Source organism: Mytilus trossulus, chromosome 1, assembly GCF_036588685.1.
Source record: "Mytilus trossulus isolate FHL-02 chromosome 1, PNRI_Mtr1.1.1.hap1, whole genome shotgun sequence".
Lineage (NCBI taxonomy): Eukaryota > Metazoa > Mollusca > Bivalvia > Mytilida > Mytilidae > Mytilus > Mytilus trossulus.
Genome location: NC_086373.1, coordinates 53059310 through 53077732, shown reverse-complemented (window position 1 = coordinate 53077732; position 18423 = coordinate 53059310). Strand labels below are relative to the sequence as shown.

At 31.7% G+C, this 18423-nt stretch overlaps 1 protein-coding gene across 1 annotated transcript in view; it reads left to right on the top strand.

The window, feature by feature from the left end:
• The first annotated feature begins 5985 nt into the window (after positions 1–5985).
• LOC134727164 (sex peptide receptor-related protein 2-like) overlaps positions 5986–18423 on the top strand; it is a 54236-nt gene continuing 41798 nt past the window's right edge. The window contains exon 1 of the mRNA XM_063591554.1: positions 5986–6142. The gene's annotated coding sequence lies outside the window, so the exon portion shown is untranslated. The remainder of the gene's footprint in view (positions 6143–18423) is intronic.

Here is an 18423-nt window from a genome sequence, read left to right as displayed (position 1 = left end):
CAATTGCTTTCTAATGAGCAGCGAATTTAGTATGATATAACGTTTGGAAATGCATCTTGGATATTTGTGTGTACCCAAATGCAGGTGCTGCTAAAATATTGCGTCATAGAAAAGGGAAGTTACACAATGAGTCAATTTGAATAAATCCTGTTATCGTAAAATTAATTTTCAATCGACCCTTATTGTCAATTTCTACATAAAGGAAACAAATCTTTATCCGTGGTTTCTTTAATTCAAGTTTGATTTAAGTTAAATCAATTTTATTTCAAGTTTAATTCACTTTTAATTCAAGTTAAATTCAATAAATGATAGCACCATGCTCATCATTTATTTCAATTATTCAGTGAGAAGACATCATATTTATAGCGGAACATGAAGTAAGGGTTTTCATTCATTATGATACTCTTGTATTTGAGGAGAAAAGGTGTACTGTTGTTTCCAATAGCATTGATGACTGTCTGTTAAAAAACATTTGAACGAAATTTAGCAAATACGGCTTCAATAAATAAAGTTATGATATGTAATTGTGTTTTAGATTTGGTAACATTTGTTTGAAGCAGTTGTAATTTGATACAATATAATTTCCCAGTAAAATATGCGCCATTATTTCTTATTTTAAATGAATCAAGACTCTTCCAAGAAGTACATCTTAAAGACGTGAGAACGCATAGACAGAGACACGGTTCCTTGAATGTTCTATTTATATTCAATGCAATAAAACGAATTCTTTATACTTGAAAAATTATTTTTCGGGAGCAAACAACAATAATTACTCTTCGTATAGTCGGGAATTGTTTTGCGGTTATTAAAATTACTGAAATCAAAATTCTGAAGATAAGATATTCATAAAACACCTTTGTATCCACGTTATCCTTAATATTATATTTCATTTTAATCGATGATTGTGTCCTAGCTTATATTATGAAATTAGATAATAAAACAGACTGTTTCGAAAAATTTAAAACTAAGGTTTCTTCCCTTTTGTTTTGCCTATGTTATTCAACCAAATACTAAGTACAATAAAATTATTGTTAGAGTAGCACAGGTTACAAAATGTAGCTAACATTTCTATGAATACAAGGACGTACCAATGACATGCATTATCCGGATTTTAAATAGACAAAATAAACAGCTGCGTTGTTAAAATGTTGTAAAAATTTCTGAATTGATAAGCATAGTGAATAAAAGAGTATAATCAAAATTCAGTCAAGAAGGAGCGCAATCAAGAAACAATGTAAATCATCCCTTCGTAAATTTTACGTACGCCATCACGAGTTTGTTGACCTTTATGGAATAACCGTTTAACAAATGATATACAATTCCCTTCCCTTTCATGAATGTGTCATATGGAATTAGATTATAGACTAGATTTGGTATAACATGAGCACACGACGGGTGTCACATCTGGATAAGGATCTGCTTACATGTACCCATCCGGGGCACCTGAGATCACCCCCAGTTTTTGGTTGGGTTCGTGTTGCTTATTCCTTAGTTTTATATGTTGTATCATGTGTACTATTGTTTGTCTGTTTGTCTTTTTCATTTTTAGACATAGTGTTGTCAGTTTATTTTCAATTTATGAGTTTGACTGTCCATATGGTATCTGTTGCTCTCTTTTGCAAGCCCGGCGAAAGAAAATTAATAAAACCCCGCATAATAACAACCGCACAAACAAAACGAAAGACGTTTTCGAAACAATGAATCCCTTTAACGGGAAATAATGCAGATTATCTGAACATGTTAGAAGGTCGTATCTATTGAAAGATATAGTTTCTTGTGATGGTAACGTTCAAATGCGAAAGAAGGATAACGGAATTATAACGGGTAATCCGTTTGTGAGGACGGCAGGGATTAATCTAACTATGGGACAATATACATCTGTTTGAATAACTTTCTATTAAGCCGTTTAGCTCTGTTGACTGGTTTGAGTAAAGAGATACAAACTCCATCAACGGTGCTACTTGAATATCGAAACAATGGAACAAAAGGTTGATCCAAACCATTTAGTAAGAATCTTAACATAGGCAAGGGTACATTGACGCGGGACACCTCCTTGCTACTAAATATCAATTTAACCTTGAAAATCAATTATAAGCCTCTTCTCCTCCCTATACTGTATGTGTAAAACAAGTGTGGAGAACGGTTTGGAAACATTTATTTTACATTATCGGGGTTAGTTCGATCATTTATGGTCAGGATGCGTAATTTTTGCCTAAAAATTTTAAGGTGAATTTCCTAATGAATTGGTTAAATATCATATTGCTCATAAATAATTTAATATTCCGAATAGCATATTTATATATGATCTGATTTGAAGATAAAAACATACCCCAATTAACTCAATATACAGGTATCAAACGTAAATGCATTATATAGTTATATTATAAAAAAGAGGGTCATTTTTTTATATAAAATCTCGCAAAATTGTTACCAATATTTTTGGAACACCCGTACATCGAATTATAGGAAGTGACAACCAGAAGCACACGTACGTTTATTACATACAGACGTTTACAGTATTATATCCTAAACTTTGATCAGAGGAGATATGTGTATTAGTATGGAGAGACATCGCTATTGACACGCGGTGCAGTATTCGATAAAAAAACCTCTCATATTTGAATACAGAATATAATACTAAAAACATGCATTTATATATGAATTAATTGAAGTTTTCTTCCTTCAAAGCTTATATACAGTTCAGTGTGATTCGTTAAACAAATATATCAATAGACTTAAGGGGTAAATAATAAGAATAAACCGCCTATAAGCATTTTAACCGTACACTTTCTTATTTAAAAAAAAGTCTTAATCAAAACAAATGTAATATGGATATGTAAATTGTTGGTCATGAATGTTTGTCTCTAATATTTAATTAACTGTGCATTTGTATTCAGATATCGCAGATCAAATTTATTCGTTCATTGTGTAATCATACGTTTTTTGATTGAGTTAAGTCTGCCAATTGATATTTTTTCATGTGTTTTTCTATGTTGTGATGTTATGTTATTGTTTCAGAAAAAGGGAGAAGGTTTGGGTCTATTAAAACGTTTAATCCCGCTGCAAATGTTTGCACCTGTCCTAAGTCAGGAATCTGATGTACAGTAGTTGTCGTTTGTTTATGTAATATATACGTGTTTCTCGTTTTGTTTATATAGATAAGACCGTTGGTTTTCCCGTTTGAATGGTTTTACACTAGTAATTTTGGGGCCCTTTATAGCTTGTTGTTCGGTGTGAGCCAAGGCTCCGTGTTGAAGGCCGTACTTTAACCTTTAATGGTTTACTTTTTAAATTGTTACTTGGATGGAGAGTTGTCTCATTGGCACTCACACCACATCTTCCTATATCTATGTAAGATTATTTTTGATAAATTTGATCCCTTATATGACTTTCTCAATGTTTGTACTGTAAACGGTAGGCGTCATTAGTTGGAGCCAAGAGTTATTGCAAATGTCTATTTATACAGGCCATTCTCTTAAAGTCAAATAACTGATTCGTTTAATTGGGTCTTTCCTGTGATTTTATTTCTTAACATGCCAGATTGAAATATCTTATAGTTTTGCAGTATCTGATTCTCGTCAATAGATATTGACGTCACAGTTTTTTCAAGTTCATGCAGACTGTCATTTCAATCATTGATAATAATTCTCACAGTATGATTGTGTTCTTTTAATACTTGAAAATTATTTTAAGATAAATGTTGTACCTTGATCATGAGTTTATGATATTAACTTGGTAGATACGTGCATGGAAACACGTAAACTGTATATAGACTTTTACAATGACTGACATCATACGTTTTGTATTTTGCTTGGATCATGGAATAAATAACCTTAGCTGTAATTTGCAATTTTTTTTAAGAATTGATGCTCTAGCTGTATTTGGTAAAACTGTTTTGAATGTTCGAATCTCAAGGCACAACTTCGTACTTGATTTGGTCTTTTTGATTCTAGTATTTTTATGAGAAAAAAACCCGCGCGTTTCCTTAAGGGAAAATTTTGCCTGAATATTAATGATTATGTTTGAAACTTAATTTCTTAATGATTTATTAATTTATTAATGCAAAGACGTTTTATAAATTTCATGCGTCCGAAAAGCTTTTCTGGATTTAGGACTGTCAATATCGCTAAACTCCAAACACTTGAAAGACATGTGTGTACTCAAGTACACGGAGAACTTAATGCATAAAAGACACATAAATAAGCAACTGCTTCCACCTGTGAAAAGCTTTGCTATAGAGAGTTGGTAGGCCTACTTTAGTTTCGTAATAATTTATCTCAATTTAAAATCAGCAAATTTATTGCAAAACCATCGAGAACTTACAATACACCAAATGCTGTTTCAGCACATAGCTAGTAAAAAGTATATCTTTATAAATTGTGATCATCTAAATCATTGTCTAGATTAACCTTCACCCGACGAAAGCAAAATTTGAAACATTTGAAAATCAAGGATGTACGTTTGTGAGTAGCTATCAGCTACAACACCAAAATGCACATCTAAAAATTACCTCAATTCATCTGAGGTCAAATTTGCCTCAGAGAATAAGAACCTTAGTAAATATCTAAATTTATCAACGGACAAAAATCATCAGTAGCAAATTACTTGTAAAATCATAATCTCTTAGTTTATCCTCTTGGAACTGTATATTCATTAGCTTCCTTTCTATATTTATGATGAAAAAACGTGAAAAGAACACACAAATTAAACACATGAGCATGACTACAGGATCCAAAACATTTTAACATAACTTAGATATTCACGGAGAAGAAATCATCCTTACATCTAGCAAAACGAGACAAATTTTGTGGCTGTAGTTCAGTTGAAGGGTAGTAAGTTACCCTCTGTCATAGTTGTTTTTCGTCAATAATTTCATCAAGTCATAAATCATGCAGTTGCAATTTCGTATTTTGGTCATGTCGGGTTTTTTCACAGCTGAATGACAACGGTATTGGTTTTACTCATTGATGAAGGTCGTACAGTGTCCTATAGTTGTTCAGATCCGCGTCAAGTGTTCTTTGATGGATAACCGAAATCATAGCACATTTCATAACTTTGATATTAACTAAAATACAGACCTGTTCAACTTATCAGGAAACTATACAATTCCAAAGCACTTATGATTACGTGTTATTGCTTTTTCCTTAGCAATATCAAGCACGAACTGAATGTTCAACAATTTCAAGGGGCATCTTTATCTAAAATAAAATAAGAAACGTATCATGACCCTTGATAAAACGCAAAAAAGGCCAATGGCTTTTAAAATAAAAAAAAAAAGAGAAAAATAATAGAAATAAATAAAAGAAGGATGGGGATGTGATGTTCTGCTGTCATGCATGTTCATTCAATGGCAAATCATATCAGGTCCATGAATACCATTGATTTTATAAATCCAGATTAAAGAAATCAGTTTTGACTGTTAACGGTTTTAATATATAGAATTATGTTATGGATTGATCAATAGCATACAAGCAATCAAAATAGATCAGTGCAATACCATCTAAAATAATTGTGTAATCAAGAAACTAAAAATAAAAGTTGATTTCAAATTTAAAAACACATCAATTTTTCTCAATTATACAATCTCTAAATAAATCAGCATCCATACGTTATGTTATTAAGAATAAATCAATTTCGGTAGGAAAATATGTACTTTTCATTACTTGATAATAAAGGAAGATTGTGATATGATGATACCTTAATTATGATGTTAAGATATGTGAAACCCTTTAAAGTTCTTCGTATCCTCCAAACTATTCAGTATTTAAATGAAAAATAAACACAAGTTTATTGTTTCATAATCTTCTATCCAGCCCATCTAATTGTCTAATCTTGTAGGTTATTGGCAAGATAATTGCATCAATCTTCCATCAATTTATCATCAGCCACAAACAAGTAAGTCAACGCGAGAAACGAAATCAGCAATTGAAGAACTCTTAGCCATCAATTAATCAGCTGTTTTGAAAACATTTCAAATCTGCAACTATGATTGATAGTAAACAGCTCCACTTTAACTTATCTACAGTGTGTTGGTAGACTGGCAGGCGAAAGGCAGTGATAACACGACAAATCTGTTCTTAAAAATACAAGAAATACACAGCATTTAGAGGTTATTAAAAAGGTACAACATACATTACGTAATGTAAGTAAAATTCTTTATTCTTTGGTAAAATATATTCATTTTTCTTAAAAGCATGCTTTGCCAGGGTAATAATAACAGTCAGTCTCACCTTTTAATCTTATTTTGAATAAACCACCGCTATTAAAATACTAATTTAAGATATTGACAACGGGTCAATTTACATCAGAGTAGATGATTTCATTTAACAGGTTAGATATCGATCGTGATGAATGGTCAACAATTTGCGCAGAGATTACGACCATAATTAAGAAAATATATTGCTAATTGGTATAGAAGACTTTTTACAAGAGACTTTCCTATTATATTGTTTTATAACATCGTAAGACATCTGATCTCGTTTTCTTACACCAATTTGTCGTTTCATGAAAACGGAATCCTGCATTTATCGTGTTTTTCAATAACACTAGAACACACCCGTGATATCGCGGGTCCGTGACTGAATTAAAATAAAGAACAATGCGTAAGCCTTATTTTAGTATTGGTATTATCAGCTGATAAAGTCATACCGATTATAAGATACACAGTTTTCTCTGCTTTCAAGATATTTCTGTTTGAACCCGTCGACCTGGAACTTGTGAATTATTGGTATTTATCATATATTTAGTACAAAATACAGCTGTTTTGTATATCTAATAAAGGTTCTTTTTTCCAGTCTGTATCACCTACCCTGTATCGCATACCCCGTATCGCATGGCTAAACCCGTATCGCATACCCCGTATCGCATGGTAAAACCCGTATCGCATTCCTTTTTTTTTTTTTTTTTTTTTTAACTAAAGTCAGTTTTTTAGGTTTTTTTTTTGCTTAAGATTTTTTTTTCTAAAAATAGGTAATTTTTTGGAATGACGTCATTGTTTGGTATGTAATGTCACGTAACTAAAGTTTTCATATTGTATGTGACGTCACGAACATCAAGTTTTTACAACATATCTTTTGGCACACTCAATGCAACTATAAAAAATACAAAACCCTTAAATATATACAATAATAAACAAAATATTTTCAAAACAACAGATTGTAAGGTTACCTAGTTGCTTCGTATAAATAATTGAGCAGTTATTTCAAAGCTTTGAAACAAGACAAAAGCAGAACTGAAGGTAACCCAGTGCTATGGATCAGAAAACAGTTCATATACTATAATACTCTTCTGTTGAAATATATGATAAAGCGTATAATACATGGCAAAATCCGTATCACATGCCGTATCACCCTCGACCAATATCATCCCTCGGGCCTAAAGGCCCTCGGGCTGATATTGATGTCTCGGGATGATACGACATATGATACGGATTTTGCCATGTATTATTCTCTATTTATTAATTATTTTGGAAAACAAAAGGTCCTGGAATGGAGTATTTTTAAATCAACAGCATTATAAATAAAGTTGAATTGTTGTATTCGCTGTTAACGTCATGCCCGCTAACAAATTGAAAACTGTACCTATACGCTTTATTTTTAAGTCCAGATTTTTAGTATTCGTATTGTTATCTTAGAAAGTCTTACTGATTAAAATACTACAAGAGGGAACAATTTGACAATGATTGAACTTTTTGGAATTTTGGATCCTCAATGCTCTTCAACTTTGTATTTGTTTGGTTAATAACTATTTCGGTATGAGCGTCACTGATGAGTCTTATGTAGACGAAACGCGCGTCTGGCGTACTAAATTATAATCCTGGTACCTTTGATAACTTTTTAGGGGTGTCAACCCTGTGATTATGACCCGTTTGCCTAATACATCTTTTGGTGGTGCGCCTGTCAAATGCGGAACGTACAGAAAAGGTAATAGGTAACAGCCAGGTGAATATACTATTGGTATCGGTATCGGACTCGACCCGGAACTTGTTAATTATTGGCAATATTAATTATGTGGAAAACAAAAGGGTCTGGAGTGGTGTAATTTTTAATCTACACCATTGCCCTATATTAGTTATATATAAAGTTAAATTCTTTGATTTGTCGTTTTTACCCGATGACGGCGGACAAATTGGACCTCGTAATATTAGTATTATAGATATGATCACATAGCACAACAAACCCGCGTCCGAAATGTTGAAAACAATATATATCCATCCATTCGGGTTAAAACCCTCGAATGTTAAATAATACATAAACTTGTCATTATATAGTTCAATGAATGTACTTGTGTAACTGACCAGTGATAAGAAAAGTAAAGCTTACAAAAAAACACCATAAAAGACCGTTGGGTATATGCAGTCCTAGATCCATGCACAAGAAAGTGAAGTTTCATATCTTCTCTCAATTATAAAATGGTTAAGTAGTGCTATAAATCTGTCATTTCACACTGATAAAGTGACCGATAAAACAGATGGTTTAAACACAAAATTGTAAAACTTTGAAAGTTTTAGGAAAATGCACAGGCACAATTGGGGTTGACCCCCCTTTTTTCTAAATTTAAAAAAAATAAAAAATTTGGAAATATTCTTTGATGTATCCTGCCTTTCAAGATTTATTTGAAAACTAGTTATTCCAGTCTGTATCACCTACCCTGTATCGCATACCCCGTATCGCATGGCTAAACCCGTATCGCATACCCCGTATCGCATGGTAAAACCCGTATCGCATTCCTTTTTTTTTTTTTTTTTTTTTTAACTAAAGTCAGTTTTTTAGGTTTTTTTTTTGCTTAAGATTTTTTTTTCTAAAAATAGGTAATTTTTTGGAATGACGTCATTGTTTGGTATGTAATGTCACGTAACTAAAGTTTTCATATTGTATGTGACGTCACGAACATCAAGTTTTTACAACATATCTTTTGGCACACTCAATGCAACTATAAAAAATACAAAACCCTTAAATATATACAATAATAAACAAAATATTTTCAAAACAACAGATTGTAAGGTTACCTAGTTGCTTCGTATAAATAATTGAGCAGTTATTTCAAAGCTTTGAAACAAGACAAAAGCAGAACTGAAGGTAACCCAGTGCTATGGATCAGAAAACAGTTCATATACTATAATACTCTTCTGTTGAAATATATGATAAAGCGTATAATACATGGCAAAATCCGTATCACATGCCGTATCACCCTCGACCAATATCATCCCTCGGGCCTAAAGGCCCTCGGGCTGATATTGATGTCTCGGGATGATACGACATATGATACGGATTTTGCCATGTATTATTCTCTATTTATTAATTATTTTGGAAAACAAAAGGTCCTGGAATGGAGTATTTTTAAATCAACAGCATTATAAATAAAGTTGAATTGTTGTATTCGCTGTTAACGTCATGCCCGCTAACAAATTGAAAACTGTACCTATACGCTTTATTTTTAAGTCCAGATTTTTAGTATTCGTATTGTTATCTTAGAAAGTCTTACTGATTAAAATACTACAAGAGGGAACAATTTGACAATGATTGAACTTTTTGGAATTTTGGATCCTCAATGCTCTTCAACTTTGTATTTGTTTGGTTAATAACTATTTCGGTATGAGCGTCACTGATGAGTCTTATGTAGACGAAACGCGCGTCTGGCGTACTAAATTATAATCCTGGTACCTTTGATAACTTTTTAGGGGTGTCAACCCTGTGATTATGACCCGTTTGCCTAATACATCTTTTGGTGGTGCGCCTGTCAAATGCGGAACGTACAGAAAAGGTAATAGGTAACAGCCAGGTGAATATACTATTGGTATCGGTATCGGACTCGACCCGGAACTTGTTAATTATTGGCAATATTAATTATGTGGAAAACAAAAGGGTCTGGAGTGGTGTAATTTTTAATCTACACCATTGCCCTATATTAGTTATATATAAAGTTAAATTCTTTGATTTGTCGTTTTTACCCGATGACGGCGGACAAATTGGACCTCGTAATATTAGTATTATAGATATGATCACATAGCACAACAAACCCGCGTCCGAAATGTTGAAAACAATATATATCCATCCATTCGGGTTAAAACCCTCGAATGTTAAATAATACATAAACTTGTCATTATATAGTTCAATGAATGTACTTGTGTAACTGACCAGTGATAAGAAAAGTAAAGCTTACAAAAAAACACCATAAAAGACCGTTGGGTATATGCAGTCCTAGATCCATGCACAAGAAAGTGAAGTTTCATATCTTCTCTCAATTATAAAATGGTTAAGTAGTGCTATAAATCTGTCATTTCACACTGATAAAGTGACCGATAAAACAGATGGTTTAAACACAAAATTGTAAAACTTTGAAAGTTTTAGGAAAATGCACAGGCACAATTGGGGTTGACCCCCCTTTTTTCTAAATTTAAAAAAAATAAAAAATTTGGAAATATTCTTTGATGTATCCTGCCTTTCAAGATTTATTTGAAAACTAGTTATTTTTATGTATGGTTTTTAAATTATTTTAATCTTGCAATTTATTGAAAAAATAAAATTTTGTAAGAAAATCAAAATCACATATATATAATGAAAAAAAGATACTTTTCTTGATTGGTATTGTGTATTTCATGTTTATCCTTTCTTGCAACAATTGTCACATATAGATTGAGAGAGAAACCATCTGGTGTCTGTGAACTAACATAATATAATTGATGTGACAGTTTAATTTGAAAATATGGTGTTTTCTAAGTGGTGCAGGAGATAAGTTCACTTTTTATTCAACATCATTTTGATGCAAATTCTTGGGTTTAGTTCATAGACTGTATGCTTATTGTATATCATTAATACGGAAATTTATGTATCAATAACATACAATTTTTTAACAAAAATATATAAGGTAGAAATAGAGATTTGTTTATTTCAAGCCAAATTTAAGAAAAGTTGTCGCCGGTATTATGTCCTTTCTATACAAATGTTCATCTATTCTAAAAGAATTCTATCAGTGAAATTTCAGCTGATTAAAGAGATAAATGCATTTATGTTTCGATTTTCCGTTTTGGATCAACGAGCCAAGTTTTTAAGCACAATTTTAGAAAAATGTGTGCCCATTTACTGTTCTCCAATAAAAGGAATCGTTGCATAGCAGCAATGATATCTAATTTTACATTGATATTGCGTCCAGAGAACATCAAAATAGATAAATAGTGACAAATAAATTTTACGCTTGAAATAGTATAATGACAATTGTCTTGATTCTGTTTAATTTAATATCATTGATCAAAAAATAATATTGTATATCTGCGTTTTAAATGTAACCTGTGTGTAAGGAAATTTTTTGGTCGTTTCAATCGGCCGTAAAGGGAATTCTTTTGCTTGGCTTCCATTGTTTTAAGACAATATTATGAATGCAAAGTTTTAAGGTTTGCTTTGACAAAACTGAACAAATGAAAGTGACTGTTGTAGTCACTTTCATTTGTTCAACTGTTTTCTTTGAAAGAAAAAAAAGAAGATTTGTTTCAACATATTTTTGTTTAATTTCACTATAAAGCATTATATTATAAAAACATTTATAATAATTAACATAAGGAATGCATGTCACAAGGTTACTTTTAAATACAAGACGAAATTTTTGAAGAAATCAACTGTATACTTTATCAATGTGTCTATGCTAGTATACTGGTCAGCTTTGTACTTTCGTTTTATTTCGATTTTATATGTCTTTTTCTCGAAAAGTCGATATCACCCTAAATTTATACTACCTCAGTTACTGTTTATCACGATAAAAATCATTAAATGTTAAATTTAATATTTTTAGCGGATATTTAGAATAATCCAATATACATGTATTATTGAACGATCGAGAGAAAAGTTTGGTACTGAAATATATATTCATTGACAATGAAAAGGGTAGGATTATAACATTACCAAATTGTTCCCAGGGAACTTATTTTTGCCATTGAACTTCATGTTAAGTGATGATCTGATACTAACTTTATTTATGCATTATGTACTTTGTTGCAATTAATTCTAGATGTAGCTTAATATTTTTGTTTCTTCATCCAATTATTTATGCCTTTATCGGTGAATCAGATGATCAACCCAGTTTTCAAAGTCCTAATTAAACTTATTTCATATCAAAATAGATCCTTATATAAAAGTCACAGTTATTAGAATGATTTATATTTAAAATCACCTGCTCCAAATAAGAATCAGATGTAAATGAAGAATATTCTGGGGAGAAAAAAAAGACAAATGATGTCGCTTCTTTGTTTATAGATTTAGTTTTATCAAATAATTGTTATCGATTCTTTACACAAGAATGGAAAACAACGAACTGTAGACGAAGAAGACATCTGTATGCAGTTCTTGTTATCAATATATTTTTCATTAAATTTGACACAAAATAGTTATGATTGTTATTGTTTCGTGCTTCAGAAAATTCTGGATGTCAAACCAACATTAATTTTATAAAAATAAATATCATGATTGTATTGATATTTGAAATAACTTTTTGATCATCCTTTGAGGTATGTTTGTTATCCATTATTTCTTAACATTAACAGGTTATCTCTTACATATCATAATATTCGATCACGACTTTTTATTCTATAGTCGGGTTTGGCAGTTGATGTGCAATGATATCTGAAAGATGTTGACTAAACAAAGATTCCTGTCCGTCAAATTGTACCGTGATCATAAGATGATAACATTATGTTTACAAATGTCAAGTGTATAAGTAAGGGACAAATCTTGCTTACAAAAATCTGCTTCTTAAATGATTTAATATCTTTTGTTTTAAAACCGACATCCAAATGATGCTTGAATATTTCTTTACTCTTATTACTAAAACGTATTCGATATGGACTTTTATCAACAGACAGTCAGAATTCATATGGGAATCAACTGTGCTCTTCTACCCATCCTGGTCGTTATTCATATGATGCAGACCTCATTTATATGCTTCTGAGGCAGAGTTGAAATAAGATATTATTACCCTTTAACTTAAGCCATTGCCATACTTAAATGGTTTTCACTTACTTTCATGTTCAAATTATATCGTATATAACAGAACTTAAAATGTTCTAAAGAATGGAAACAATGTGATTCGTCATCCCATGCATAAATAGATTTTGTCGTATTTGGCATAACTGATTTTGAAGTTTTGAATTCATCATTTGCTGTTCATATTTTGATTTCTTTTGAGCACCCAAATGGAGAGTTAAATGACGACGAAATACACGTCGAACTTTCCAAATGATGAACCCATGGCCAGTATCTCTGATGAGTTTTTTTTATGTCATTATGTGTGGCCAGTATCTCTGATGAGTATTTTTATGTCATTATGTGTGGCCAGTATCTCTGGTGAGTATTTTTATGTCATTATGTGTGGCCAGTATCTCTGATGAGTATTTTTATGTCATTATGTGTGGCCAGTATCTCTGGTGAGTATTTTTATGTCATTATGTGTGGCCAGTATCTCTGATGAGTATTTTTATGTCATTATGTGTGGCCAGTATCTCTGGTGAGTATTTTTATGTCATTATGTGTGGCCAGTATCTCTGATGAGTATTTTTATGTCATTATGTGTGGCCAGTATCTCTGATGAGTATTTGTATGTCATTATGTGTGGCCAGTATCTCTGATGAGTATTTTATGTCATTATGTGTGGCCAGTATCTCTGATGAGTATTTTTATGTCATTATGTGTGGCCAGTATCTCTGATGAGTATTTTTATGTCATTATGTGTGGCCAGTATCTCTGATGAGTATTTGTATGTCATTATGTGTGGCCAGTATCTCTGATGAGTATTTTTATGTCATTATGTGTGGCCAGTATCTCTGATGAGTATTTTTATGTCATTATGTGTGGCCAGTATCTCTGGTGAGTATTTTTATGTCATTATGTGTGGCCAGTATCTCTGATGAGTATTTTTATGTCATTATGTGTGGCCAGTATCTCTGATGAGTATTTTTATGTCATTATGTGTGGCCAGTATCTCTGATGAGTATTTTTATGTCATTATGTGTGGCCAGTATCTCTGATGAGTATTTTTATGTCATTATGTGTGGCCAGTATCTCTGATGAGTATTTTATGTCATTATGTGTGGCCAGTATCTCTGATGAGTATTTTTATGTCATTATGTGTGGCCAGTATCTCTGGTGAGTATTTGTATGTCATTATGTGTGGCCAGTATCTCTGGTGAGTATTTTTATGTCATTATGTGTGGCCAGTATCTCTGATGAGTATTTTTATGTCATTATGTGTGGCCAGTATCTCTGATGAGTATTTTTATGTCATTATGTGTGGCCAGTATCTCTGATGAGTATTTTTATGTCATTATGTGTGGCCAGTATCTCTGATGAGTATTTTTATGTCATTATGTGTGGCCAGTATCTCTGATGAGTATTTTTATGTCATTATGTGTGGCCAGTATCTCTGATGAGTATTTTTATGTCATTATGTGTGGCCAGTATCTCTGATGAGTATTTTTATGTCATTATGTGTGGCCAGTATCTCTGATGAGTATTTTTATGTCATTATGTGTGGCCAGTATCTCTGATGAGTATTTGTATGTCATTATGTGTGGCCAGTATCTCTGATGAGTATTTTTATGTCATTATGTGTGGCCAGAAACTAAAAGTGAAGATAGGCGGAGAACTTTACGACAAAAATTATGTTTTTTTTATTTCTCAATGTGAGCAATCAACTTTATATTTTTTTTTTCTTTCTTAGAGGTGTACATTATTTATAAATTGGGGATTGGTTTGCATATAAATTGTAAATATAGTCACGTTTAAGTACGTCATTACAATTTTGTAAAACATTATGGCAAATAAGTTATATTATATGGCCAAGTTGTCGCAGTAAAATTTCACAATCCTTTTCGTAAATGACATTAAAAGAAATGCCAAAATGCGACTTGATACTGGATTTGTTGCTGATTAGTGTTTCTTGTGTACAAGCATAATGTTGATTGAGAATTTCATACTTCTCTGATAAGTTGGGAAATACTTGAAAAATAAATTAAATCGGTCAACAGAAATTAGACAAATATGTAAATGAAAGCAGCTTGTGTATATAGTTGAATCAGCTAAGTACAATTAAACTTGAAAGTTTATAAAATGATGTTTTTTAACGTGACAAATTATACTTATTATTATATACGCCTTCTAAACGAGTTTCTTTTCAAGCGACATTAAATCTAAAAGCATTTTGTAATAAATAATTTATTTTGAGACAAATTGCATATTGCAATTAAGTAATCGGTACTGAAAACTGTAAATCATCTAAGTAAACGTACGAAAATAAAACATAAGTGTATAGAGACTTGATTTTAGTGTTTTACCTAGTTCTTAGTCGTAGTTTTATCTTCGAGCGACAGTTATTTACACATACCCGAACTAACAATATTCCATTCTGCTTAGCTTTGAATCCCCCCTTTTTTAACAGTGAGAGGTTAAGGTATCTAACAAAACAGGTTTAGTCCACCATTTTCTACATAGGGAAATGTTGTACCAAGTCAGACTTATTAGAGATGTTTGCCGTTCGTTTGATGTGCTTAAGATTTCGATTCTGTTATTTGATAAAGTGTTTTTCTTTTGGAATAGTCTTTAGAAATCGGTATTTTGGCTATGTGTATAGTGTGTAGTATGTTTTCAAAGTATCTATTATGCAACACTGTACTTTAATGTAGATGCATTCTTGTTTGTTTTGGACCGTTTAATGACAATGCTTGAAATCTATTCAGAACGACAACAAACAATACAACACATTATGAATATGTAATTAGAAGTTTTACTAAACATGCTCAAGAAGAGATTATAATAATTTGGACTTCGGCTACATGTAAGCTACATGCGTATCCCTCACAGTCTATGCAACCATGTGTGATTTATCTCAGTCATCCTTTGGGTAAATGTAAACGTATAGACCAAAGATACCCAGAATATTGTAAATATTTTGACACTGTAATTTATGCATAACAAACGACTAGTGAAATGAATAATATTTATATTTACATCATACTTAAAGTTAATTGATTTTTCCATAAAGTAAGAAAACAGCATATTATGTACGAAGTTTAACATAACTGTCCCAAGGCAATCATACCACATCTCTTTATTTTAATATTATTTTCATATCTGAATACATTTTGACTCAGCACGTCGATTTAGTTTTATTCGGCATACGTTTAGGCATGGCACATCGCGTGCTTGTATCACTCTTGTAATGCAAATGTGTTATACTGGACAATTAGAACTCTACCATTGGGATTTTAAGCTTCAATAACATGTAGAAAACGTCATTGCTTTTAATAAATTAAGGACGATTGACGCACTTTGAGATATAAAGTTTTCACGCACAATACTTTTCTTACACTTCGATAATGATATATCTTGTCATTTGTATCGTTAAATATTATTTTTACTGCATAAATATTCCAGTCAGAAAAAACTCATGTCTCTAAGGGCGAAGAAGTGTTGCATAATTTGTGTATAATCGCTAAGGGTAGGAGGTCCATTTGGAAAAATACTTAACAGACCAAAAATAACCACAGCCTGATCGTTAAAGATCATTAATTAGTCTACGATTGTATGTTTCCTTGAAGTTTCTATAAGCTATCTGTCAGTGTAACCTAGAACTTAATATGATTTAGCTTTTAATAATCTCACAATAACTTAACGTTTTGAAGGACCATGTCATATTTATCGTATTATAAATCGCATGACAAAAGTCATTTACATGATTTAGATCATACCAGTATTAGAAGAATTATCAGTTATATTTTTACAGGAGATTTCCTTCAACTATGTACAGGTTAAGGTATATAATTGCTTAGTATTATATAAATTGAAAATTGAAAATTGAAAAACAAAACTAAAGAGTAGACATGATAAAAGGAAAAAGAGGGCCGTGGTGTAGTGGTTAATGCATCGGACTACTAACACAAAGGTTCCTGGTTCAATTCCCGTCTGGAATGAAAATTTCAGGGACTGAATTTTCGGCTTTCCCATTTGTGAGTATAGTTTTGAGGAAACGATGATAATCCATCGGAAGGGGACGATAAATGGCTGACCCGTGTTAAAAGAGAGCAATATCTCTTGCACGTTAAAGACACCCTTGTAGATTTCGAAAAAGAGCAGGCTAATGCCGCTACAAGGCAGCACTCGCACCCGCAAAGTGGAAAGGGATTAATATATGTTGCAAAACTTCTTTCCCAATCCACTATAAATAAATATGTTTAAACTAAAAGGAAAAGAATGCAAGATTAATTTGAAGAAAGTTTCATACGAAGAAACATAATACATGCCTAATGTAAATCTGCACACTTGAAAATTTGATAATTACACTGATGAAAAGGGTCATGGTTTGAATGTTGAAATAAGAAAATGTGTATACTATTATATTAAACATGATTTGGTGTTCCGCTCTGAAAATGGGTTATATTTTTTATATGAGATTTCCTTAATATATATATGTACATGTCAAGGTATATTGTGTAAGTTAAATTGACAACAAAACTAAATCGTAAAAAATGTACTCTAAACTTTAAAAAGCTGCATGCGCGTTCTATGCTAAAACTCGTTACATAAACAGAATTAAAAAATCAGCAGCTTTTACAAATTATATAAAGATCACAGAGTACCATAGCATTGTGATATTGTTATGAAATACAAAAACTAAGGCAACATCTGATACAGACATCTCAAAGTGTTGAAAACCACAATGACTTATTCCCTTGGTTTTTAGTCATAACCACAATGGGTTGTTTCCTTGGTTTTAACAGTCATTAACGCCTGCAAACGATATATTGTGAAGTTTTTGGCACTACTGTATCAATATAAACACTTTGTACAAAATATGAGTGAATCTAATTTTGAAATAACTAAAGATCAATAAAACATTTACTGTCCAGTTTCATCACTAGTTTTATAAATTATAGTTCTATATTTATTTTTTTCATTAAAATTTCAATTTTGCCTTAATTATATTAAGAGCAATATATGGCACACACCGTACTGACCAATTTACTCTATGCCAAATAATTGATTTGAATAACACTTTCACATAATATTTTGTGCATCTCATATTTTACTATTTTTATCAAAATTCCTACGGTTACTTCCCCATAATCTAAAACATACTTAATAATTTCTTATAATAGGGAGAACAAGATCCCCTATCCAAAACTCATACTAAACTTAAGAAATAATTCTTTCATGCCATGCTCTATGCTCATTTTAACATGGGTAGGCATTATATTTGTTAATATCTTAATACCGAGCGTTAGCGAGGTATTAAATGTTTACAAATATAACGCCTACCCATGTTAAAATGAGCATAGAGCATTGCATGATAGAATTATTTCGGTTCTAATAGGAATATTTTGAACTTTTGTACTTCGAGACGGACCTATAGTAGACGCTCGAAATGTCGCCATTTTGATTTGAT